The following is a 25,760-nucleotide window of genomic DNA, read 5'->3' as shown; positions in this document are numbered from 1 at the left end:
GCTAAGGTACTGGCATCGTTCTGCTATGTTTCTTCACCTGGGGGGTGGTTACACACGGGTTTACTTTAGGATTGCTCTTTAAGTATAAAAGAGCCATACTAACAAGTAAAAATCCAATAATCAGCTATTTCATGGTCCAGAAAGCCCAGGGGTTTACCCTTTGGGAAACTGAAAGTAGTTGCAGGTAGCCGGCATTATGTGTAGAGTTGCCAGATTTAGCAAATAAAAATAAGAAATTACAGCAAATAAAAACACTGGATGCTCAGTTACATGTGAACTCTGATAAACAATGAATAATCTTTTAGATAAGCATACCCCATGTAATATCTGGTCCCATGCAATATCTGGGACATACACGTACTGAAAAATAATGCGCTGTTTATCTGAAATTCACACATTACTGAGCATCCTGTATTTTATCTGGCAACCGTAAATATGTGGCAAGCTGCACAGGCAGAAGCAGTTCTCGGTGGCCCGGTGAGGGGAGTACCCAAAGGAGGGCCAAGGAAAGGGAAGAGAAAGAAGAAGAAAAGTCTTAAATTAGCCTGACCCTAAGCTATTTGAACAATAGAGTAAGTGAATTAGCTGAGTTCAACCATTATTGCAATAGTTCAGGAGTAATGAATTCACACAATGTATCAAATAATTTCTATCAACAAAAAGCAGTATCAGCAAATGTTTAAAAGAGCCATCAGTGTTTCTCCTAAAAATTGTGTCTCTCTCACTACATCAGCCTCTCTTCTGATCACTTGGGATGAAAATATTGTGAAAGATAGCCTTGAGGATGCTCATTCTGTGACTAAGTTTTCTTAATCTGTAGACAGTGATTAGGAGTCAGGTTGCAATGTAGGTTGTTTCATCTTGTTTTTATTCTACAAATATTATCTGACCACCTATCATGTTCCAGGAACCCGTCTTAGACCCAAAGGACAGATAATGAGTGACACAAACATAGTCCCTTCCTGTGGAGCTCAGAGTCTAGGCCCTAGTGGACTATAAAATAGATAGATAGATAGATAGAAAGATAGATAGATAGATAGATAGACAGACAGATAATTACATGCCCTTGGGAAAACATTATCTAGCAATAGTGGATATTTGCTCTTTGCTGCCCAGCATCCCTCTTTCTTTTGGGAAACCATCCAGACTCCATTTTATGTTAATTTGTTTGCCTGGAATTGATCCACAAGCCCGTTGCCACGATTGATGATGTTTGATTCAAAGATTGGTATACAATCCAATTAGAACTGATGAACCCTTGAGAGCCAGTAAGTAGAGGCTTCTGGAAAAGGGAAGCATTCCCCCCTGCCTTTGGTAATGGATAGGGGAGCTATCCAGATGATCAGGGCCATCAGGTACACACCCCTAGAGGACACCATTCACATACGCAAAAGATGAAGTCATGACCCAGGAAAAGCATCCTGGTGACATTGCAGAGCCGTGATTCAAGATGAACTGAAACTCCCCCCAGATTTTTCAGTTACATTAAGCCAACAAATCCACCCACTTCTTAGAGCAGGTTGAGTTTCCGTTTTCCGTCATTTGCAGCATAGAGTCCTAACTGATGCAATAAAAGTCTAAGAGGAAAGAAAAGGTTTCTTGCCTGTTCCCAACCTCCAGTTTCATGCCCCGGAGGTAATCACTGTGATGCTGCGTTCAGACATTTGGGTGCACACGTATGTATAACGCATGCCTTTCATGCAAATCGAATTGTATTGTATACATGGTTCCACCACTTGCTCATTCTAAACTTATGTTGTATTGTGGAGATCTTCATTTGTTGATACAGACTATTCGGCAATTGGATGTATCATCATCAATTTGATCTGTCTTCCACTGGTGAAAATTTATTTTCTCTTCAATTTTTTACTATGATAAACAATACCTTTATACATATATCTGTGTGCATTCATGCAATTATATCCAAAGGGAAAAAACCCTAGAAATGGAATTGGTCTTTCAAAGGGAATGTAAAAAATGTTGCCTTCCAGAATGATTATACCAATACAGTCTTCTCAAAAACACATGAGAATGTTTCTTCTCCACCATTAGTAACACTGTGTTTTGCCAAATATAAGAAATTTTGCCAATATGATAGTGAAAAGCAGTATTGTTTTCTCAATTTGCATTTGTTTGATGAGTGTATACACACACATAGACACACATGGAGAGAGATTCATATATATTTAGGCTATATATTTTATAAATTCATTAGCTATTTTTCTATAAATTCCCCATTCATATCCTCCACAGATTTTTCTCTTGGGTCATTTATCTTGTCCTTATTGATTTGTCTTTACATATCAGGAAAATAGACCCTTTTCTCATACATGTTCCTTTTTTTTTTAAGTATGCTTTTCCTTTTTTTTTGGTGAGCAAGAGTGGCCCTAAGCTAACACCTGTTACCAATTTTCCTGTATTTTTTTTCTCCCCAAAGCCCCAGTACGTAATTGTATATCCTAGTTCCAAGTCATTCTAGTTCTTCTATGTGGGATGCTACCGCAGCATGGCCTGGTGGGCAGTGTGTAGGTCCACACCCAGGATCCGAACCAGCAAACCCCAGCCTGCCAAAGATGAGCACATGAACTTAACCTCTCGGCCACAGGGCCCACACCCATACATGTTCTGAATATATTTTTCCAAGTTTGTTGTTCACCCTTCAGCATTGCTTTGTTTCTTTATCATTTTTTTAAGTATAACATTTCAAGTGTACAGAAAGCAGGAGAGAATTATATAATAGCACCTATATGTCCACCATCCAGTTTTAAAATGTTACCGTGATTTTGCAATATTTGCTTCACCTTTGTTTTTTAAAGAATAAAATGTTACAGGTACAGCTGAAGCTTCTCTTCCACTCTCACTGATGCCGTTCTTCTCCACGTCTCCCCACAGGTGACCACCACCTCGAAGGTGACGTGCATCATTTGTGGAGACCCTTTGTACACCTGAAAACCCCCTCACATGCACCAAAGGTTTAAATATTTTCCTGTGTCTTTTAGAAGAAAAAAAGACAGCAATAATGAATTGTCTGTGGACAGTTGTTCTCAAGTAAGCCTTCCCGGGATCTGCAAGCATCTTTCCAAGAGAGACCAGGTTCACATCGTTGCAACAGTGAGGCTCGCAAAGTTCCCGTGAGAAGCTGTTCACAAACTGTGCCACCTTCTGACTGATGTTGCTAATAAAGAACAGAGAAGAATCTGCCCGTCAAACTTGCCTCAAAGGAGGTCGTTGAGTTGCGATTGGATATATTATATATTATACAATAATTTATTTTGACCCTAGGAGAGGTTCATTTGAAAAAGGCCATAATACCTCTTTCTGCCCACTTTGGAGCAGATTTTAGCTGGGGTCAAAGCTCTAACGTCTGCCTCTATGAAAGGTTGCAGGCAGAGGGCCTGGGGCGTTCCTATCTGCTCGGGCACATGAAAAATGAAGACATTTCCTGAGGAGGCTGATGGAACCAATGTGCTCATGTCTGAACGTTTTTGCAGAAAGAATTAAAGGACGGTAAAAGAAACTTCTGAATACTCTCTAGTCTTTGGATATTCTGAAACTTCTACCTCATTGCTTATTTTTAAAAGAACCCAAATTGGGCTTGGCCTAAACAAGGGAGTCACCTGTGATTTTGACAACACCTTAAACAATACACTCCCATGGTTTTATACTTTTTCACAGATCTGTTTCTTTAAAAAATGTATATATATAATTTTTTAAAATTATAAAGTTTCTATAAATTGCACCAGACTGTGCATATCATTCTGCAATTCAGCATGGTTATTCACTATGACTTCAAAATTTATCCATGTGGATGCATATAGATTGAGATTATTCCTTTTAACTACCGAATAGTAGTCCCTTTTATGAATATATTTTTCTATTTTAAAATTAATAAACATTTAGATTATTCCTTTTTCCTTTAGTAAAAACAATGCTGCATTGACATATCTCCTTGTGCACGTGTCCAAGGATTTCCCTAGTGTGTCTGTCTACAAGGGAGGCTGTTGGTTTGTGAGTCCTGCACCCTCCTTACTGGCTATTGTAAAGTGTTCTTCAGCGTGGTTGTCTCCTAGAGTTCATACTTTTCCCTAGTAGTAAGTGAGGATTCCTCTTACCCACATCCTTTCTGTCTCTTGTGTGTATCCTCTGTGTTTGGGAGTTGTATGATTTTGATAGTAGTATAATTTATCAAACTATTGCCTTATGGCTCCTGGCCCGTGTGTGTGTGTGTGTGTGTGTGTGTGTGTGTGTGTGTGTGGTGTAGGGTGGTGTGCGTGTGTTTTGTCATGTTTAGAGGTTTTTGGTCACGTTTAGTTTTGGCAGTAAATGGTTACTGCAGCTTAACTTGCAAATATAGTTTTCAGGTTGTTCATTTTGTTTCACAACGATGACATTAAAAGAGAATAGTACTAATAGTCCAGAAATCTGGTAATCCTGCAGCAGGATTCTATCCAGACTGTGCAACACTTTGCCTGCCAGATATTAAGGGAGGCTAACGGTGAGGTTAAATTAAATTCAGAAACCTTCAATTGGGAAACCATGCTAAACACTGTATGTAGTAGCCAGACGTCTTCGTTGAAAGGCTTCTGCTCACTGCCCAGAGCCGGGTTGTCTAATGCAGCATTGATAACTGTATCAGGTCGAGGGCGAAGATTGATCTGGAGGGTTCAGTACTGATGCTCCTTTCTCCCTATCTTCCTTGTCCTACATCTTTTGAATAATGTTCACTTTCTCCTCATTATCAGGTCAAAGTTTCAGGAAAGTCCTAGATGTAACAAAGTTCAGGCTAAAAATTTTTGAAATGTTAAGCTTATGCAAGACATTAAACTTTGTCACGCCATCCCAGCCAAAAATAAACTAAAACTCCAAACCTGTTGCATAACCAGACGTGACATCTGCAGAGCCGGCCTGTAGAAATAAGCAATAAACTACACAGTGAACAAGGAACATAGCAGGTGTGGTCAATCAGGAAGAGCTTTTTGACACAAAATGATGATATTTTTACTTCTGGAACAATCAGAGGTATGTTCTTATTTTATGTGTTCAATCTTTTTTGTAAAACATATTATTTAATAACAGTATAAGATCTAATAATGGTTTATTGCACTATCTGTGGGGGTGAGGGTAGGGCTTACTTTCTTTCACCATCTAAATGTCCCTAAAAGAATCTTTACCTCAACACGTGCATTCCTCCAAATTATGTGTGAAATTTCCTTTGAAGAGAACTCAAATACTTCAGAAAAGTTTGGATCCTACATAAGCAAAGTCATTTTGATTTTCAATTTTCATGATCTTTAGAAGGCGGTAATGTCTTTAAACCCTTTTGGCTAGAGGTGGATTTTTTAATAAGAACGTGAAGAAAACAAGTCTTGACTCAAAGCACGTGGAAAGACATCCGTAGTTTTCAAAGCCTTCTTAGACCATTAGGGTAAAGTCTTCGTAATCCTATTCTCTCCTCAGCAAACTCTAAGGCACTCATGGTTACAATTTGTGTGGCACATCTCATTTCTGTATGACATTTTGGTTACTTAATTATTGGAACTCACCATTCCATAAATCTGCGCTTGCCATTTGCCTTCTGACTCCAATTCCTGCCTCGTGCCTTCCTGCAACTCCAGCTCTCAGGTGAGATGGGTCAGCTCAGACCTGAGGAGGGAGTGACGGCTGCTTGAGATGATGGAGATGTTGGATTCAGAGCAGCTGCTTGGGAAGCAGGCAGTTGTTCTGAGCAAGAAGGCTCAGTGCTTCAAGGCCGTTACTCTCAGCCCAGGAATAAAATTCTACGGGACACAGTTTAATTGCTTCAAGATTCAATTCATAACCCTTTTTCCTGCATCCTGTCATTATTAGGCCATTATTTTTTTGTCCCTTTTATTACATTCCAACAGATCCAGGCAAATATTTGCAAATATTTTTAGAGATGAAGCTACATGTGACTCTTCACTCAAGTGCTGAGTGACTACTATCATAGGCTACAACCAGTAAGCAGTGAAGCCTAGACAAAGGTCCGGATACGAAGGGTAATAATTAGTATATTCATCTCTCTTGTTTGTAGTTCCCACAGATACTAAGTGGTTAATTTATTAGCTTAAGAAAGATACTTCACTGTATCATAATTGTCAAGGAGTGAAAATATTGCCTAAAAGCATTGGCCGAGCTGTGCCTCTGCTGTGAAATCTTTTATGTAGGAAACGTTAACGTGTCATCATATGCCGATAGGAACCAAGGCCTTTGAGGAAGGTATAAGAAATTAAAGACCAAAATCATTTAATTTGAGAATAGATGCATTAACAAGATCAAATACAAGTTACTTGTCTTTTGTTTCAGATACTACCCTGAGAAAATTTTCCTCAGCACATATTGACTATATTTTGAAGGAAAAGGAGCATAATATAACCTTTGAGTCCTGAGAAGAGCAATTGCAATCAATGGACTTAATGTCTTAAATGGCTTTTATTATCATCATTTGTGGTATATAGAAAAAGGTTAATAAAGCCTCTTTCACAGCTGGAACTTACAAATTAATCCTGTTCAGCAGCATTCTCTCTCTGTGCTCACTAATCAGCTCATGCAGCTGGTGGCTGACGGTCATCTCTTCCTAATTAGAGGAGCACGTGCTGCAGAGCCATCATTCTGAATGAGAGCCATGGTGTTTACTCTGTTTCCCTCACCCTTCCTGCTTCATTCACCGTTAAGCAACCCGTGACAATGACACAGGTTGTCACACAGAGTATGAGGAGATGGAATCACAACATTTGGAGGTAGATTGCTTGGATTTGAGTCTAGGCCTTCAACTAGCTGTGTGACCTCAGGCACGTTACCTAATCTCTCTGAGCCTCGGATTCTCCATCTGTAAACAGTCGTTCCAGTTGCTTCCTAAGTTCTGATGATTAAATGAGATAATACATGGAAAAGCACTACGCAAATATCTTTTTACATTTCAAACCTATTCTAAGATTGAGAGAAGACAGTTGTACCCTCATGTGCCCATCACCCAGCTTCAACAATCATCCATTCACGGTCAGTGATGTTCATCTATACTCCAACCAGTACTCTCTCTTGCCCCCAAAGGAATCTTATACAGCAAGTTCCAGATGTCATATCATCCCCATGCTTACATATTTTAGTGTGTATCTCTAAAAGGTAAAGTCTCTTTTTTAAAAGCCTAACTATAAAGCCATTATGCTACTTAAAAATTTTAACACATACCTAGTCAGTGGCCATTTCCCAGTTGTCTCATAAAATCTTTTTAGAATTATTTTGTTTGACTCAGGATTTAAATAAGGTCTACACATAGCATTTGACTGACCTGTCTCTTTAGTCTGATCTATAACTGCACTGTTCAACATGGCAGCTACTAGCCACATGTATCCATTTAAATTTAAACACAAATTAATTCAAATTAAATAAAATTAAAAATTCAGTTCCTCCATTGCAACAGCCACATTTCAAGTGCCAAATAGTCGCATGGATAGTGCAGATACGGAACATTTCCACGATTGCACAAAGTGTTATAGGACAGTGCTGATCTACAAGTCTCTCTTCCCTCTCTGTTTCATCCATTTTGATTGTCAAAAAAAACCCAAGTCATTTATGTCATGGAATTTCCCACATTCTGGAGTTTTCTGATTGAATCCCCATGGTGCCATTTAACATGTTCCTTGGCCCTCTGTATATAATTGATGGTTACAGCTAGAGGCTGAAAAGCTGTTTGTCTGTTTCATGAGCTCAAGTCCTACCATGTGACCTTAAGCAAGTAACTTGACCCCTCTAAACGTCCATTCCCTCACATATAAAACAGGAATAGTAACAGTACCTACACCATTGGGTTGTTATGAATGTTAAAGGAGATAATCTGAAGTGCTTGGCCTGGTGCATGGCTCATGGCATGGATTAAGTATACATTAGTTATTATTTGCATTATTATACTTGTTATTAGGCACTGACTCTCAAATCTTAGTCCATGCATTGGCTGTGTCAAAATCCTCCACAGACATAAACAAAAGCTTTCCAGAGATTCTAATTCAGCGGGCTGTAATGCAGTCTCATTATATTTGTTAAAATAAATCTATCAAATCTTTGTCTAGGATTTACTTTTATTAATTGATTTGCATTCAAGTGATTAGGATGATTACAATAATTATCCAGTGAACTCTTAGAATTTTACTAAGATTCCTCTCTTTGGGTATGCTTGGAAAATCTGTCCCTAAATCAATATTGCAAAGTATATACAAAATATTCACCACAGCACCTTTACAATTAAATATTCATTCCATTTTTATTATTATAGCTTAGCCTAGAGAATTAAGTAAACATGTGTTACTTCACTCCTACACACCATTTAAACGCAGCTAACAGGCTTTCTGAATAAACCAGCCCGCCCCCGGCGGTATCAGGAGTTAGGTTCCGCATATGCTGTCGCCAGGCTGCAGCCGCCTGAGGGGACTCGCCCGGGGCCCCGCCCTCAGAGCTCACACCCGCCGTGCGCTCGCGCCCCAGGGGCCGCCCCCCGACACTCCAGTGCGACTCTGCGTGCACAGGCCAGAGGCTCAGAACCAGCGCCGGGCTGCCCTGCTCGGCCTCCTGGGCGCAGCGGCGTTTGCCCGTGCACGTGCCCTCGCATCGCGCGCTCCGGGGCCGGGCTCCGGGCGGTTCTCGCCGCTGCAGTTCCACCGGGACTTCCGCGCTTCGGCGGCCTGTCTGACGAGCCGCCGCGCCCAGAGAGGTTCAGGTTGGAGCGACACTTGCCAGAGGGCAGCGGTCACGCCAGATCTTCGGCTTCCATTCCGTTTTCGCGCGCTTCTCCCTCTTTGCAAGGTGAGTGGAGCTCGTTTGTGGATGTGTTAGCACAGGATGCGGGAATCCTGTGAAGCGAGTCAATTCGGAGCCCGACGTGAACCAGGTGGGGTGGCAGCGGGAGCGCTCACAGGGTGGAGGCCCGTAGTAAGGACGCCAGTCCTCAGGGGACTCTCGGGCATGAACGGCAGAGGACGGTGTGTGTCTGTGGGGACAGACGGGCAGCGTGTGGCGGGGTGTGTGTGAGAGACGCGAGTGAGCGGTGGGATGCGCCTCCGTGCCGTGGGTGTGGCTGCGAGGCTGTGACAGGTGAGTGGCTGTGCTGGGGTGACGGGGATTTGGTTGCGTGTCCTTCACCTGTGCGGGTGTGATGGCTGTGGCTTTGTGGCGTCACTGTCTGGTGGCTCTGGGCTCCCTGGCGCTTCCTCCTCTTCTCTCCTCACAGCCACTTGGCTGCAAGAGGAAAGTAGGATATTGAGCCCTAAAGGAAGATTTCCAGCCAGGGGGCACCGAGGTTAGTTTGGGAAAGCCTGGGGAGTTCTCTACTTGGGAGCTCTGAGGGGCAGCTACTGTCTCAGAGCCTCGGGGTTCCCAGAGCTCGGACCCCAGGAACGTGCTGTAAACCTATACCCGTAGTCCAGGCTCTGTCGTCTTTTCCATCTGTTTATGTGTATGAGCAGGGCGGGTGTGGACCTGGAGAGTGTCGTGTAAGAGAGTCATTCTGTGCCCCAAGAACAGCCTGGTGCCTGGTGACTTCCTCCTCAGTCCTGCCATACCCCAAAGAAGAACCTTGGGGAGGGGAAAGAATTGTTTTCATGCAAAAATCAACATTGAGGATAGTTGTTTCTTTCTTTCATAAATTCACTGATTTTAAATTATTGATATAAGAAAAATTTAACAAAACTTTGGAATAATATCTGATTTTTAGTTGTCTTCCCAAAAAGATTTCCAAATACTGATTGAAATACAAGAAAATAAGGAATCATTTTATTTACCCACATGCCTTTTGTTGCTGCTTCAGGGCACTGAGAGTCTTACTGATGTTCTCACTTTATGAGACGCTTGATCACATCAGCTTCTTTGCGCAGGTTGTGATTCACAAATGTCTCTTTGTTTCTGCTGCATTTCGGCGGGAGGGAAATTTCCTCCTCCTCTTTTCTAGAAACTCTTGATGTATGAATTAAAAATGCATTCTCAAGCAAAAGATCTAATTTTGCCCATTATTTTTGTGAGCATTATCAGAGCAGGGCTGATAAGCACAATTTTACTCTAGGAAGGAGAATCGTTTCTTTTATAATACCCAATTAGGGGACATGCAATGTTCTTCAATAAAAATAGCTAACATATTTATATTTATATGGGATTACAACATATTACTAAGTTTTAATGTAGATCATATTTCTCCAACATATTCATGCTAAGTAAGTGATCTTCGTACTCTTGCCTTTACTGATGAAAAACCCAAGACACTAAAATGTCATGAACTCTAAGAGCAGTTACATTTAGAAAATCTGAGAACAGAATCTATGTCTTAAGTTTCAACTGGATACCATTCCCCGGTTATGAGTGTGTACTTTACACTGGGACCAGTATCATCCTGATTAATAATCCTGTACATGCCATCACACAGCAGAACCAAATTAATTAACCTGTTCCCTGTTAGATTTTTGTGTTTCTAGTTTTTGGCTGTCAAAAACTCTGTATTGAAGATACTCGTACATGCATTTCTTTATCTCAATATTTTCTTAAGAAATGTCTAGAACTAGAATTTGGGGTAAAATAATCAGATTTTTAGTAAATGCTTATCATATGCCAGACCATGCCATCTTAGTATTTGGGGTGATAAAAAGACTCAAATGACACTGTTGATACTCTTATGTTCCTTCTGGTAGGTAAAGTAAACCCTGAATAGGAATAGATGCATTGAAGGCCACTAGGGAGATTCAGATAATGTGACTTGGTGTTTGATAAGGCAGTGATGTCATTCTGACTGCAGCCACCACTGTCGGGTTGCGATCAAACTATGATGACCTATGAGAGCACCATGATGGTAAGGAATTTATGTTGTAAATTTTTACCTTACTTTTTCAGTTGAGATATATACATGATCATAAAATTCCCCCCCCCTTTTTTTTTTTTGGTGAGGTAGTTTGGCCCTGTGCTAACACCTGTGGCTAATCTTCCTCTTTTTGCTTGAGGAAGAGTGGCCCCGAGCTAACATCTGTGCCCGTCTTCCTCTGTTGTGTATGTGGGGTGCCACCACAGCATGGCATGATGAGTGGTGTAGGTCCATGCCTGGGACCCAAACCTGTGAACCCGGGCCACCAAAGCAAAATGTGCTGAACTTGACCACTACACCACTGGGCCAGCCCCAAATTCACCTTGTAAAAATGTACTCAAATGAAAACTTTTTACTATATTCACAAGGTTGTACAAATCAGTACCACTATCTAATTCCAAAATATTTGATCACCTTAGTAAGAAACCCTGTCCTTGTCAGCTGTCACTTCCTATCCCTCGTCCTCCCATACTCTGGAAACCACTAACACGTCGTCTGTCTCCATGGATTTGCTGAGTCTTGAAATTCAGTCTACATGGAATCATGCAGTATGTGTCCTTTTATGTCTAGCTCCTTTCACTTAGCCTGAGGTTTTCAAAGTTCGTCCATGTGGTAGATAAGCACATCATTCTTTTACTTTATTTTGGAAAGTATACACGGCATTACATTTGCTATTTTAACCACTTTTCAGTGTACAGTTCTGTGACAGTAAGTACATTCACACTGTTGTACAACCATCAGCACCACCCACTTCCAGGACTTTTTCATCTTCGACTGAAACTCTGTCCCATTAAACACTAACTCCCCATTCCCCTCTCCTCCCAGTCCTGGCAACCACTGTTCTCCTTTCTGTGTCTATGAATTTGACTTCTCTAGGACCCTCATAGTAGAGCAATCGTGCAAAATTTATACTTTCGTGACTAGCTCATTTTACTTAGTGCAGTGTCCTCAAGGTCATCCATGAGGAGTCGGTATCAAAATAGCCTTATTTTTCTGGCTGCGTAATATTCCCTTATATCCATAAATGGCATTTTCTTCATCCATCTGTTGATGGACATTTGTATTGCTTCCACTTTTTGGCTGTGACAAATGTGAACATTTGTGTACTAGTTTTTGTGTGAATGCATATTTCCATTCTCTTCAGTATATACCTAAGGGCAGAAGTCCTGGGTCACATGGTAACTCCTACTTTACATTTTTTATTCTGATGATGATGGTTGCTGAGTGAGACTGATGGGATAAGATAATTGAGCAGCTTTCTGGAGGACGTGGCTAACAGGATGGGAAAGGGTTCCATGAAGAGAACTTGCAAAAGGATGTAGCCCTGAGACCAGCAACAATACATATTAGCTATACTCAGGGACTTCAGCCATCTGTCTAGACAGTAATCCAGCAATGAGCATGCCTAGAAACCTGAGAGGAGATTGTGTCACTGGTAACTGAAGGAAACAAAAACCATTTAATAAAACAACCCAAATTTAGTACATTTCCCCAAGACCAACTAAACTCTGTTTAGAAGAATGAACTTTCCACATTTTGGAAAACAGCTTCCACTTAACACACAACAAATCTTCACATGCATAGATATTTTAACAAATGAACATTCAATCAGCAAGTTAAGATATACTCAACAAACAAAATCCCCCATCAGGGGCAAAAGATAAGCACTGTCAACATGTAAATGTAAAACTTTCTAGATTTTTTCTGTCTATTGAAGTCTGATGATTTTTCAGTCGTTTGATATTGAGATACACATATGTTCTTCAAATGGTATCATATTGTACCTATAGTTTTATAACCTGATTTTTCTACTGACAGTGTTTCCGGAATGCTTTCCATGTTCACGATATTTTTCCTGACTTCACGTTTATTACGTGGATATGTTGTAATGTGTTTAATCACAGTCAGTTTTTCTGGAATTGGAATACTGAATATTTCCTGACCAGTTCTATGTCTTTTCTAACCTCTTCAACCTCACCTGACCCCAAGGCCATGAGGTTAGGTGTGCCTGGATGGCGTGGCTCCTTTTCAGTCCTGGAAGGTGTGAATGGAGGGAGGAGGACCTGTTCAGGGCTGGGCTGAGCAGCCTAGTCTCAGGTGCAGAGCAGCTTCCCCAAAGTGGAGGTCTGGCCAGAAAACTGTCTGCTGAAGTGTTTGGGTTTCCTGGGCATTAGGGGAAGAGTTTGGGTTTATCTACAGTCCTTCTAATTTTTTCATATTGTTATGTTTGTACAGTTAGAGGTATTATGCAAAATGGAATGGAGGAGCCAAATGTTACTTCCTCTCATGGTAACCCTAAATTATGCTTGCTCTCATGGTCTCTTTTTCCTTTCCCAGCTCTGGATTCTCTTTGTTCTTTCCCAGTAGAGGAATCCCAAGGAGGACTGATCCGTTTTGGCAGGTGCACAACCATGGTATGTGTAAGTTAGTGTTTCCTTCTCATTGAAATAGTGGGACGTAAATGTTTTCATTAATTGTTCTGAAGCTTCCTACCCAAAAGAACCCCATGTTATTATGTGCTTCCCAGTTCCTCCCATTCCAGTGAACTGAACAATGGTTCCAAATAACCTAGTCCTCCTTATGTGGCCGAGTCTCTTCTAGCCAGTGTTTATGTATTCACTGACCAGATTATTCTCTCCTATATGTTCAACTTAGTAATATTAAGAGCTATAATGGAGGAATGAAGAAATTAAGTCCTGTCAAGAAATGATTTGAGCTTCCCGTGTCAGGACTGTAGTTGCATGAGAGATGGAGATCCCATTTGGCCAAGCAGGGAAAGACTCTGACATTCTCACAGACGTGAGTTTTCTAGATACACGTGATAAAGCCCAGCAATGAACGATCTCTGGAGGCTGAGATCCAATGCTCTGTGAGGTTTTTGGAATTGAATAGCAATATGATTTAAGACTTGAAAATATATGGATCATGGTCCTTGGTAAGGGATTCCTGAATGATAAATATGACTATTTTATTGCTGACTAGGATGCGATGAATTTTAATGACTTTGATATAATTCTGGATCATCCTACATTAGTATCCTCTAACTCATGAAGCACAGAAGTACTAAGTCGGATTGCTAGTGGCCATAAGAGAGAGTAAAATCATGTCTTAAATTAACAGAGAGCAAGAGCAGAAAAGACCTTAGATATGTTGTCCAACTTAATGTATAAAATCATAATCATCTAAACATGATTAATTCTATTATACCATAAGTTAGAGTGCTATGCAGCCATTCAAAATATTTGTCAAAATAATGAAACTACATATGATAGAATTTAACAAAGAATTTGAGTATTTAAGATATTTTTTTGTTTCTTTTTAAATGCTGTTTTTCTATCTGTTATGACAAACTCTAAGTTTCAATTGGAGAATTTTATCCTTTTACATTTAATGTAATTATTGACAGTTAGATTTAGGTCATCCGTTTTACTATATGTTTTCTTTTTTTCCGTTTGGCTTTTGTTCCCCTTTCTCTTTTTTTCTTCTTTGGGGTTAATAATATTTATTTAAAATTCCATTTTAACTTGCTTTTTCTATATGTGCCTATTTTTAGTGGTCAGTGTCTGTATTTAAATATATATATATGTATATATATGTATTTCTATATATATAATTATTTTATTGGGTCATATTGGCTTTCAACCTTGTATACATTTCAAGTGTCTATCATTATATTTCAGTTTCTCTTTAGACTGCATTGTGTTCATCACCAATAATTCAGTTTTTATCCATCACCATACATATGTGGCTTTACCATTTCATCCTCCCTCATCCCTTTTTCCTCTGGTAACCACTAATCTATTCTCATTTATGTGTTTGCTTATATTCCACATAGGAGTGAAATCATACAGTATTTCTTTCTCTGTCTGACTTATTTTGCTCAAGATCCATCCATGTTGTCTCACATGGGAGGAGTTTGTCTGTTTTTATGGGTGATTAGTATTCCATTGTATATATATACAACACCTTCTTATCCATTTGTCTCTTGATGGGCACCTAGGTTGCTTCCACATCTTGCCTATTGTGAATAATGCTGTGGTGAGCATACGGGTGCATATATCTTTTTGAATTAGTGATTTCATGTTCTTTTGATAAATACCCAGTAGCAGAATGGCTGGATCATACAGTATTTCCGTTTTTAAGTTTTTGAGAAATTTGCATACTGTTTTCCATAGTGGTCACACCGGTTTGCATTCCCACCACCAGTTTATGAGCATTCCCTTTACTCCACATCCTCTCCAACGTTTGTTATTTTTTGTCTTGGTAATTATAGCCATTTGACTGGTCTGAGGTGATATCTCATTGTCGTTTTGATTTGCATTTCCCTGATGATTAGTGATGTCGAACATCTTTTCGTGTGCCTGTTGGCCATCTGGATATCGTCTTTGAAAAATGTCTGTTCGTATCCTCTGCCCATTTTTTTATTGGATTATTCTTTTTTCTTGTTAATGAGTTGTATGAGCTCTTTATATATTTTGGAAAGTAACGCCTTGTCAGATGTATGATTTGCAAATGTTTTCTTCCCATTGGTAGGTTGTCTTTTCGTTTTGCTGATGGTTTCCTTTGCATTGCAGAAGCTCTTTAGTCTGATGTAATCCCATTTCTTTATTTTGTCTTTTGATTCCCTTGCCTGTAGAGACATGGTATTCAGAAAGATACTACTAAGACCTACGTCAAATCTGTACTGCCTATATGTTCTTCTAAGAGTTTTATGGTTTCAGGTCTTACGTTCAAGTCTTTAATCAATTTAGAGTTAATTTTTGTGTATCATGTGAGACAATGGTCTACATTCATTCTTTTGCATGTGGCTGTCCAATTTTCCCAACACTATTAATTGAAGAGATTTTCCTTTCTTCATTGTGTGTTCTTGCCTTCTTTGTTGAAGATTAGCTGTCCCTTGATGTGTGGTTTTACTTCTGGGCTTTCAATTCTGTTCCATTGATCTGTATATCCGGGTTTTTTATGCCAGTACCATGCTGTTTTGACTACTACAGCTTTGTAGTATATTTTGAGTTCAGGGAGCATGATACATCCAAATATTGTTTCTTTTTTCCCCCCTCAGAATTGCTTTGGCTATTCAGTGTCATTTGTTTTTCCATATAAATTTTAAGATTCTTTTTTCTCTTTTCATGAAGAATGTCATTGGTATTCCATTCGGGTTTGCATTAAGTCTGTAGGTTGATCTGTAGATCAATCTGTAGATTGATTTAGGTAATATGGACATTTTAACTGTTTATTCTTCCAATGCGTGGGAATGGAATATCTTTCCATTTCTTTGTCTTCTTTGAGTTATTTCATTAATGTCATAGTTTTTGGAGTATATGGCATTCACCTCCTTGGTTAAATTTATTCCAAGTATTTTATTCTTTTTTGTTGCAGTTGTAAATGGGATTATAGTCTTGACTTCTCTTTCTGGTGGTCCATTACTAGTGTATAGGAATGCAACTGATTTTGTGTGTGTGAGGAAGACTGGCCTTGAGATAACGTATTTTGCCAATCTTCCTCTTTTATTTTCTCCCCAAAGCCCCAGTACATAGTTGTATATCCTAGTTGTAAATAGTTCTAGTTCTTCTATTTGGGATGCCACCACAGCATGGCCTGATGAGCGGTGTGTAGGTCCACGCCCAGGATCCCAACTGGCAAACTGCAGGCCCCCGTTATGGAGTGAAACGCAAATGATTTTTGAATGTTGATTTTGTACTCTGCAGCTTTACTGTATTCATTGATTATTTCTAATAGTTTTTTGTTGGATTCTTTACAGTTTTCTGTATATAGAATCATGTCAACCACAAATAGTGACAGTTTTAATTCTTCCTTTCCTTTTTGGATACCTATTATTTCTTTTTCTTGCCTTACTTGTTTGGCTAAAATTCCCAGTACTATGTTGAAGAAGAGTGGCAAGAGTGGGCACCCTTGTCTTGTTCCTGTTCTCAGAGGAATGGCTTTCACTTTTTGACCATTGTGTGTGATGTTGGCGGTGGGTTGGTCATATATGGCCTTTGTAATGTTGAGGTACTTTCCCTCTATACCCATTTTATTGAGAGTTTTTATCATAAATGGATATTGGAAATTGTCAGATGTTTTCTCTCCATCTATTGATATGATCATGTGATTTTCATTCTTCATTTTGTTAATGTGGTACATCACATTGATGGATATGCTAATGTTGAACCATTTCAGCACCCCTACAGTAAATCCCACTTGATTGTGGTCTATGATCCAATTAATGTATTGTTGTATTCAATTTCCTAATATTTTGTTGAGTACTTTTGCGTCTATGTTCATCACTGATATTGGCCTGTAATTTTCCTTTTTTGTGTCATCCTTGTCTGGTTTTCATATCAGGATAATGTTTGCCTCAGAAAATGAATGCAGAAGTGTCCCATCCTCCCAATTTTTCAGAATAGTTTGAGAAGCATAGGAATTAAATCTTCTTTGAATGTTTGTTAGAATTCACCAGAGAAGCTGTATGGTCCTGGACTTTTTCTTTGGGAGGCTTTTGATAACAGTTTCAATCTCTGCTTGTGATTGGTGTATTCAGATTCTTTATTTCTTCATGATTCAGTTTTCAGAGGTCATATGGTTCTAAGAATTTATCCATTTCTTCCAGGCTATTCAGTCTGTTGACATATAGTGTTTCATAGTATTCTTCTGTAATCCAATGTGTTTCTGCAGTGTCCATTGTAGTTACTGCTCTGTAATTTCTGATTGTATTTATTCGAGTCTTCTCTCTTTTTTTCTGAATCTGGCTGAGATATTGTCAATTTTGTTTATCTTCTCAGAGAACCACTTCTTAGTTTCATTGATCCTTTCTATTGTTTTTCTACTTCCTGTTTCATTTATTTCTGCTCTGATTTCATTATTTCCTTCCTTTTCCTGACGTTGGGCTTTGTTTATTCTTTTTCTAGGTCTTCCAGGTATAGTGAGGCTGGTCTATTTGAGACCCCCCTGGCTTTCTGTTGGCTCCCATAGGCTTGGATGCTGCTGCCCCATCATGACCGGTGATGCTTGTCCTGGGTTGTCTGAAGGTGCTCACTGCACTGCTGCCAGGGGTGCTGGGTTCACAGGTGTCACTATCCCTGCCAGGGACCTGGAGAACTATATGTATCTCCTGCTGCTGCTGAGCTGGTGTTGGGGGGTGCCACCAGTGGTGGCTAGGTCACCAGATCTGCTGTGTTTCCTGAAGCCTCTGGTCACAGGTTCCACCTGCCACTGCTGGGGCAAAGGGGCTATTTCTTCTGCCCCCACCCCGTTTGCTCACAGTTGTGTGGGCCAGGCCACCTCCACTGTGCCAGCAGTCACACAGGCCAGGCTGGGCTGTCCTCACCACTTGTGCAAGCCACTGTGTGAGGATCCACAACCTGGATTGCTGCCACTCAGGGAGGGTGGTGGGGGCTTCTCCCCTAGTTCCACTGCTTACTGGGGGTTGAGTCCACCCACCTTCAGATGTATAGACGCATGGATCTCTTAGGCATCCTCTAGTGCTGTATAGGAAATCCTCTCTTGGTCAGTGCATGTCCATTTGGCTGTAACTTAGAGGGGAGTGACAAGGGGGAAAATTCCACCATGAGGCTGATGTCACTCATGTTGTCTCACCTTTTTTGAACTTTCCAAAAAACCAGTTTAAAAAAAATTATTGTGGTCTAACTAGTTTATAACATTGTGAAATTTCAGTTGTACATCAGTATTTATCAAACACCATATCGATATGCCACCTCACCCCTTGTACCCACTCTCCTGCTGCCACAGTAACCACTAAATTGTTCTCTTTGTCCATAAGTTTGTTTATACTCCACATATGAGTGAAATCATATGTTCTTTTCTCTCTCTGTGTGGCTTATTTCTCTCAACATGATGCCCTCAAGTTCCACCAATGTGGTTGTGAATGGGACGATTATGTGCTTTTTATGGTGGAGTAGTATTCCATTGTATATATATACCACATCATCTTTATCCAATCATCAGTCGTTGGGCACTTGGGTTGCTTCCACATCTTGGCTATTGTGAATAATGCTGCAATGAACTTAGAGGTGCATACATCTCTTATTGTTGATTTCAAGATCTTTGGATAAATACCTAGTAGTGGGATAGCCTGGTCATATGGTAATTCTATTTTTAACCTTTTGAGAAATCTCCATACTGTTTTCCAAAGTGGCTGCACAAGTTTGCGTTCCCACCACCAGTAGATGAGGGTTCCCTTTTCTGCACAACCTTTCCAACATTTGTTATTTTTTTGTCTTGGTGATTGTAACTGTTCTAACAGGCATAAGATGATATCTAACTGTAGCATTGATTTGTATCTCCCTCATGATTAGTGATGTTTAGCACCTTTTCATCTGCCTATTGACCATCTGTATATCTTCTTTGGAAAAATGTCTCTTCATATCCTCTGCCCACTTATTGATTGGGTCATTTATTCTTTCATAGTTCAGTTGCGTGAGCTCTTTATATATTGCAGAGATTAATCCCTTATCATATATATGATTTGCAAATATTTTCTCTCAGTTCCTGAGTTGTTTTCTCATTTAGATCTTGGTTTCTTCTGCCTTCCAGAAGCTCTTTAGTCTGAGGAAGTCCCGCTTGTTTATTGTTTCTTTTGTTTCCCTTGTCTGAGTGGACACTATGTTTGTAAAGATCCTTTTAAGGCTGATGACAAAGAGTGTACTGCCTATATTTTCTTCCAGAAGTTTTATAGTTTCTGGTCTTACATTCAAGTCTTTGATCCATTTTGGGTCTATTTTTGTCTATGGAGAAGGATAATGGTCTACTTTCATTATTTTAGATTTGGCTCTTTAGTTTTCTCAGCACCACTTATTGAAGTGGCTTTCCTTACTCCATTCTATGTTCTTGGTTCCTTTATTATTTATTTATTTATTTGTTTTTGAGGAAAATTAGCCCTGAGCTAATGTCTGCTGCCAATTCTCCTCTTTTTGCTGAGGAAGGCTGGCCCTGAGCTAACGTCTGTGCCCATCCTGCTCTACTTTATATGTGGGATGCCTACCACAGCATGGCTTGCCAAGTGGTGCCATGTGCACACCCAGGATCCAAACTGGCCAACCCTGGGCCACCAAAGAGGAATGTGCAAACTTAGCCACAGCACCACCAGGCCAGCCCCTCTTGCTTCCTTTATTGAGGATTAGCTGTCCATGTATGTGTGGTTTTATTTCAGGGCTTTTAGTTCTGTTTCACTGACCTGTGTGCCTGTTTTTGTACTGGTACCATGCTGTTCTGATTACTACAGTTTTGTAATATGTTTTGAAATCCGGGATTTCGATGCCATCAGTTTTCTTGTTTCTCAGGACTGCTTTGGCTATTCTGGGTTTTTTGTTGCCCCATACGAATTTTAAGATTCTTTGTTCTATTTCTGTGAAGATTGTCATTGGGATTCTGATTGTGATTGCATTGAATCTGTGGATTGCTTTAGGTAGTATGGCCATTTTAACTATGTTTATTTTTCCAATCCGTGTACATGGACTATCTTTCCATTTCTTTATGTCATTATCGATTTCTTTCAGTAATGTCCTATAGTTTTCCTTGTATAGGTTTTACACATCTTTGGTTAAATTTAATCCTAGATATTTTAATCTTTTTGTTGAAATTGTAAATTGGGTTGTATTCTTGAGTTCTTGCTCTATTAGTTCATTATTAGAGTAGAGAAATGCCACTGATTTTTGTACGTTGACTTTGTATGCTACAACTTTGCTGTAGTTGTTGATTATTTCTAAGAGTTTTCCAATGGATTCTTTAGAGTTTTCTATACATTTTATGTATAGAAATCATGTCGTCTGCAAAGAGTGAAAGTTTCACTTCTTCAGTGCCTATTTGGATTCTTTTTATTTCTTTTTCCTGCCTAATTGCTCTGGCCAAAACCTCTGGTACTATGTTGAATAAGAGTGGAGAGAGTGGGCATCCTTGTCTTGTTCCTGTTATCAGTGGGATGGCTTTCAGTTTCCCCCACTGAGTATGATGTTGGCTGTGGGTTTGTCATATATGACCTTTATTGTGTGGGGATATTTTCCTTCTATACCCATTTGATTGAGAATTTTTATCATGAATGGATGCTGGATCTTGTCAAATGCTTTCTCTGCTTCTACAGAGATGATCATGTGGTTTTTCTTCCTCCTTTTGTGTTTATATGTTATATCACATTTACTGATTTGTGGATGTTGAAACATCCCTGTGTCCCTGGTATGAATACTACTTAATCATGGTGTATGATCTTTTTAATGTATTACTGTATTCAGTTTGCCAATATTTTGTTGAGGATTTTTGCATCTATGTTCATCAGCGATATTGACCTGTAATTTTCCTTCTTTGTATTGTTCTTGTCTGGTGGTGGGATCAGGGTGATGTTGGCCTCATAGAATGTGTTAGGGGAATTTCCATCTTCCTCAACTTTTTGGAATAGTTTGAGAAGAATAGGTAATAAATTGTCTTTGAATGTTTGGCAGGATTCTCCTGAGAAGCCGTCTGGTCCTGGACTTTTATTTTTGGAGAGGTTTTTGATTACTGTTTCAATCTCTTTACTTGTGATTGGTCTATTCAGATTCTCTGTTTATTCTTGATTCGGTTTTGGGAGGTTGTAAGAGTCTAAGAATTTATCCATTTCTTCTAGGTTGTCCAGTGTGTTAGCATATAGTTTTTCATAGTATTCTCATAATCTTTTGTATTTCTGTGCTATCCATTGAAATTTCTGCTCTTTCATTTCTAATTTTATTTATTTGAGCCTTCTTTCTTTTTTTCTTAGTCTCACTAAGGGTTTGTCAATTTTGTTCATCCTCTCAAAGAACCAGCTCCTTGTTTCATTGATCCTTTCACAGTCTTTTTTGTTTCTATTTCATTTATTTCTGCACTTAATTTTTATTATTTCCCTGCTTCTCCTGAGCTTGGGCTTTGTTTCTTCTTCTTTTTCTAATTCTGTTAGGTGTAGATTAAGATAGTTTATTTGAGCTTTTTCTTGTTTGTTAACGTGGTGCTGTGTTGCTATAAACTTCCCTCTTAGGACTGCTTTTACTGCATCTCATAAGAGTCAACATGGTGTTTCCATTTTTGTTTGCCTCTGAATATCTTTTGATCTCTTCCTTTATTTTTTTGATGAACCTTTGGTTGTTCAGTAGCATGTTGTCTAGTCTCCACATTTTTGGTTCCTCTCCCAGCTTTTTTCTTGTAGTTGATTTCTAGTTTCACGGCATTATGGTCAGAAACGATAGTAGATATCATTTCAATCTACCTAAATTTATTAAGGTTTGCCTTGTTTCCCAATATTTGCTCTATCCCTGAGAATGTTCTATGCGTTCTTGAGAAGAATGTGTATTCTGCTGTTTTGGGATGGAGGACTCTATATATGTCTACTATGTTCATCTCATCTAGTTTTTCATTTAAGTCCAGTATCTGTTTGTTGGCTTTTTGTCTAGATGATCCATCCACTGATGTAAGTGGAGTATTGTGGTCCCCTACTATTATTGTGTTGTTGGTAATATCTCCTTTTAGCTTTGCTAATAGTTGCTTTATGTACTTTGGTGCTCCTGTTGGGTGCAGACATGTTTATAAGTGTTATGTCTTCTTGGTGGTGAGTCCCCTTTATTATTATACACTGCCCCTTTCTGTCTCTCTTTATCAGTTTTATCTTGAAGTCTACTTTGTCTGATATAAGTATGGCATCACCTGCTTTCTTTGGTTTGCCATCAACTTGAAGTATTGTCTTCTATCTCTTCACTCTGAGCCTATGTTTGTCTCTAGAGCTGAGATATGTTTCCTGGAGGCAGCATATTGTTGGCATTTGTTCTTTAATCCATCTTGCCACTCTGTATCTTTTGATTGGAGAATTCAATCCATTTACATTTAGAGAGACTATTGATATATAGGGCTTAACACTCCCATCTTCTCACACATTTCCTGGTTCTTCTGCATTTCCTTTGTTTCCTTCCTATGTATTTTGGACTACCAATTTGATTAGGTAGTTTTCTCTGTTGTTTTTCTTCTTTTCCTCCTCGTTTATTGTAAAGATGTCTGTTCTGATTATTTGTTATTGGTTACCCTTAAGTTCATATAAACAATCTCATAGTTGAGATAGTCCATTTTCTGACAGCCTCCTACTTCCTTAGACTATACTGATTCCATCCCTTTACTATTTCCCTTCTAAGTTATTTTGTCATATCTTTTTCCAACCTGTGTTGTGCATCTATGGATAAAAAGATGAGGTCATTTTTGTTTTGGTATTTTCTGTTTATATTATCCTTGACGTTAGAATTGTTTACTAACCTTATCTGATAGAGATCTGCCACTTCTTGATTATTGCCTGCCTATCATCTCCTTGCTCAGGGCTTTGTAGCGCCTTTCCTATTTCTTTTTTCAGATATGAGGGCCTGCTTGAGGATTTCTTGTAGGGGGGCACTTGTGGCAATGAACTCCCTTAGCTTTTGTTTATCTGGGCAAGTTTTTCTCTGTCATATCTGAAGGAGATTTTCATTGGATAGAGTATTCTTGGCTGGAAGTTTTGTCATTCAGGATTTTGAATAGATCATTCCACTCTCTCCTAGACTGTCAGGTTTCTGCTGAGAAATCCACTGAAAGCCTGATGGGGTTCCTTTGCAAGTTATTTTCTTCTGCCTTGCTGCCTTAGTATATTTTCTTTTCTTTTTTTTTTTTTTGAGGAAGACTAGCCCTGAGCTAACTACTGCCAATCCTCCTCTTTTTGCTAAGGAAGACTTGCCCTGAGCTAACATCGGTGACCATCTTCCTCTACTTTATATGTGGGACACCTGCCACAGCATGGCTTGCCACGTGGTGCCAGATCCACACCTTGAATCCGAACCAGTGAAACCTGGGCCGCCAAAATGGAACATGCAAACTTAACCACTGCACCACCGGGCCAGCCCTGGTTGTCTTTTCATTTTGATCCTTGTTCCCTTTTCCTTGCAGAAGCTCTTTAGTCTGATGAAGTCCCAGTTATTTCTTTTTTTCCCTTGCCTGAAGAGACATGGTATTCAAAAAGATCTTTGTAAGACCCATGTCAAAGAGTCTACTGCCTATATTTTGTTCTAACAGTTTTATAGTTTCATGTCTTACCTTCAAGTAGTTGATCCATTTTGAGTTAATTTTTGTTTATGGTGAAAGATAATGGTCTACTTTCATTCTTTTGCATATGGTTGTCCAGTTTTCCCAATGTCATTTATTGAAGAGTCTTTCCTTTCTACATTGTATGTTCTTAGCCCCCTTGTCAAAGATTAGCTGTCTGTAGATGTGTGGTTTTATTTCTGGGCTTTCTCTTCTGTTCCACTGATCTGTGTGCCTGTTTTCTTACCAGTACCATGCTGTTTTGATTACTATATTTTTGTAGTATATTTTGAAGTCAGGGATTGTGATGCCTCCAGCTTTGTTTTTTTTTTTTTTTTCCTCAGAATTGCTTTAGCTACTTGGGTTCTTTTGTTCCCCCATATGAATTTTAGGATTCTTTGTTCTATTTCCGTGAAGAATGTCATTGGGATTCTGATTGGGATTGCATTGAATCTGTAGCTCACTTTAGGTAGTATGGACATTCTAACTATGTTTATCCTTCCAATCCAAGTTCATGGAATATCTTTCCATTTCTTTATGTCATCATCAATTTCTTCCAGTAATGTCTTATAGTTTTCATTGTATAGGTCTTTTACCTCCTTGATTAAATTTACTGCTAGATATTTTATTCTTTTTGTTGCAATTGTAAATGGGATTGTATTCTTGAATTCTCTTAGTTCATTATTAGAGTATAGAAATGCAACTGATCTTTGTAAGTTGGTTTTGTACCCTGTATCTTTGCCGTTAATTTTTATTATTTCTAATAGACTTCCATCTCTGCTCTATTCTTGATCATTTCCTTCCTTCTGCTTGCTTTTGGTTTTGTTTGCTCCTCTTTTCTACCTTCAATTAGAACAATTAGGTATTTATTTAAAATAATTTTTTCTAATATAGGTGTTAAAGCTATAAATTTTCCTCTGCATCCTCGTTTACTTCTAATCTGTTGTGAGATGTTGTTTTTGTTTCATTCATTCAAATTATTTTTAGTTTCCATTGTGATTTCTTCTTTGACATATGGGCGGTTTAGAAGCATGTAGTTTAATTTCCAAACTTTGAGATTTTTCCCACATTTCTTTCTGTTGCTTTTTAATTCAATTATGTTGTGATAGGAGAACTTTACATTATTTCAGTTCTTTTAAATATATTGAGTCATTTTATAGCCTAGCATATGGTCTCTGCCTCTATTCTACACATGTGATGTCAATCAAATTGGCAGATAAGATTGTTCATATTCATTTTTTAATCTAGTTTTTCTCTCCATTATTGGGAATGCTGTGTGACAGTTAAAAAATTATTGACTCAGCTATAGTTTCATTCATTCTGGCTGCTCTGTAAATACATCTGTGCTCTTTAATCACACACTCATCCTTGGGTTATTTTATGGCAGAGTATCCCCTTGGCTCCTGTGTCACTCAGAGCATCTCCAGTGCCTGGTGCCAGCAGCTCACAGTAATCAGCAGTTTCCATGTGTGTCCTCCATTGCACAGGTTCGCACTTAAGTATCTCTGGTGAGATGCCCCACGGACAGCTTTACGCAGCACACTAGGAGGTGGGCTTCTTGAAGATCCATTACCATGGCTTACTCGCAGAGTCCTTTCAGTAAGTAAAGGCCTTGCCCTCTCCCACAAGGTCTGGATCTCAGTCCTGTCAAGTGGATCTCCCATGGGCTCTCAATCTCAGCCCTGTTTAGTGTTCCTTATATCTGTAGTCTTATACTCTGTAGCGTACTGTTTACTTACTTGCTAATCTCTCATTATTCTAATCCCCTTATGTAAGTATTAATTAATAGTTAGTCATTTATATTAACAGTTTCCTGTTCAAATTACTGTGAGGTTTCTCTTCCTTCATTGGA

At 39.2% G+C, this 25,760-nt stretch overlaps 1 protein-coding gene across 1 annotated transcript in view; it reads left to right on the top strand.

Annotated features, from left to right (window-relative positions):
* LOC139043198 (serine/threonine-protein phosphatase 2A regulatory subunit B'' subunit beta-like) overlaps positions 1-3,530 on the top strand; it is a 55,626-nt gene extending 52,096 nt beyond the window's left edge. The window contains exon 4 of the mRNA XM_070503485.1: positions 2,893-3,530. The gene's annotated coding sequence lies outside the window, so the exon portion shown is untranslated. The remainder of the gene's footprint in view (positions 1-2,892) is intronic.
* The last annotated feature ends 22,230 nt before the right edge of the window (positions 3,531-25,760 follow it).

Source organism: Equus asinus, unplaced genomic scaffold (assembly GCF_041296235.1).
Source record: "Equus asinus isolate D_3611 breed Donkey unplaced genomic scaffold, EquAss-T2T_v2 contig_193, whole genome shotgun sequence".
Classification (NCBI taxonomy): domain Eukaryota; kingdom Metazoa; phylum Chordata; class Mammalia; order Perissodactyla; family Equidae; genus Equus; species Equus asinus.
Note: the sequence above shows the minus strand (reverse complement) of the source record. Positions and strands in the feature narration are given on the sequence as shown.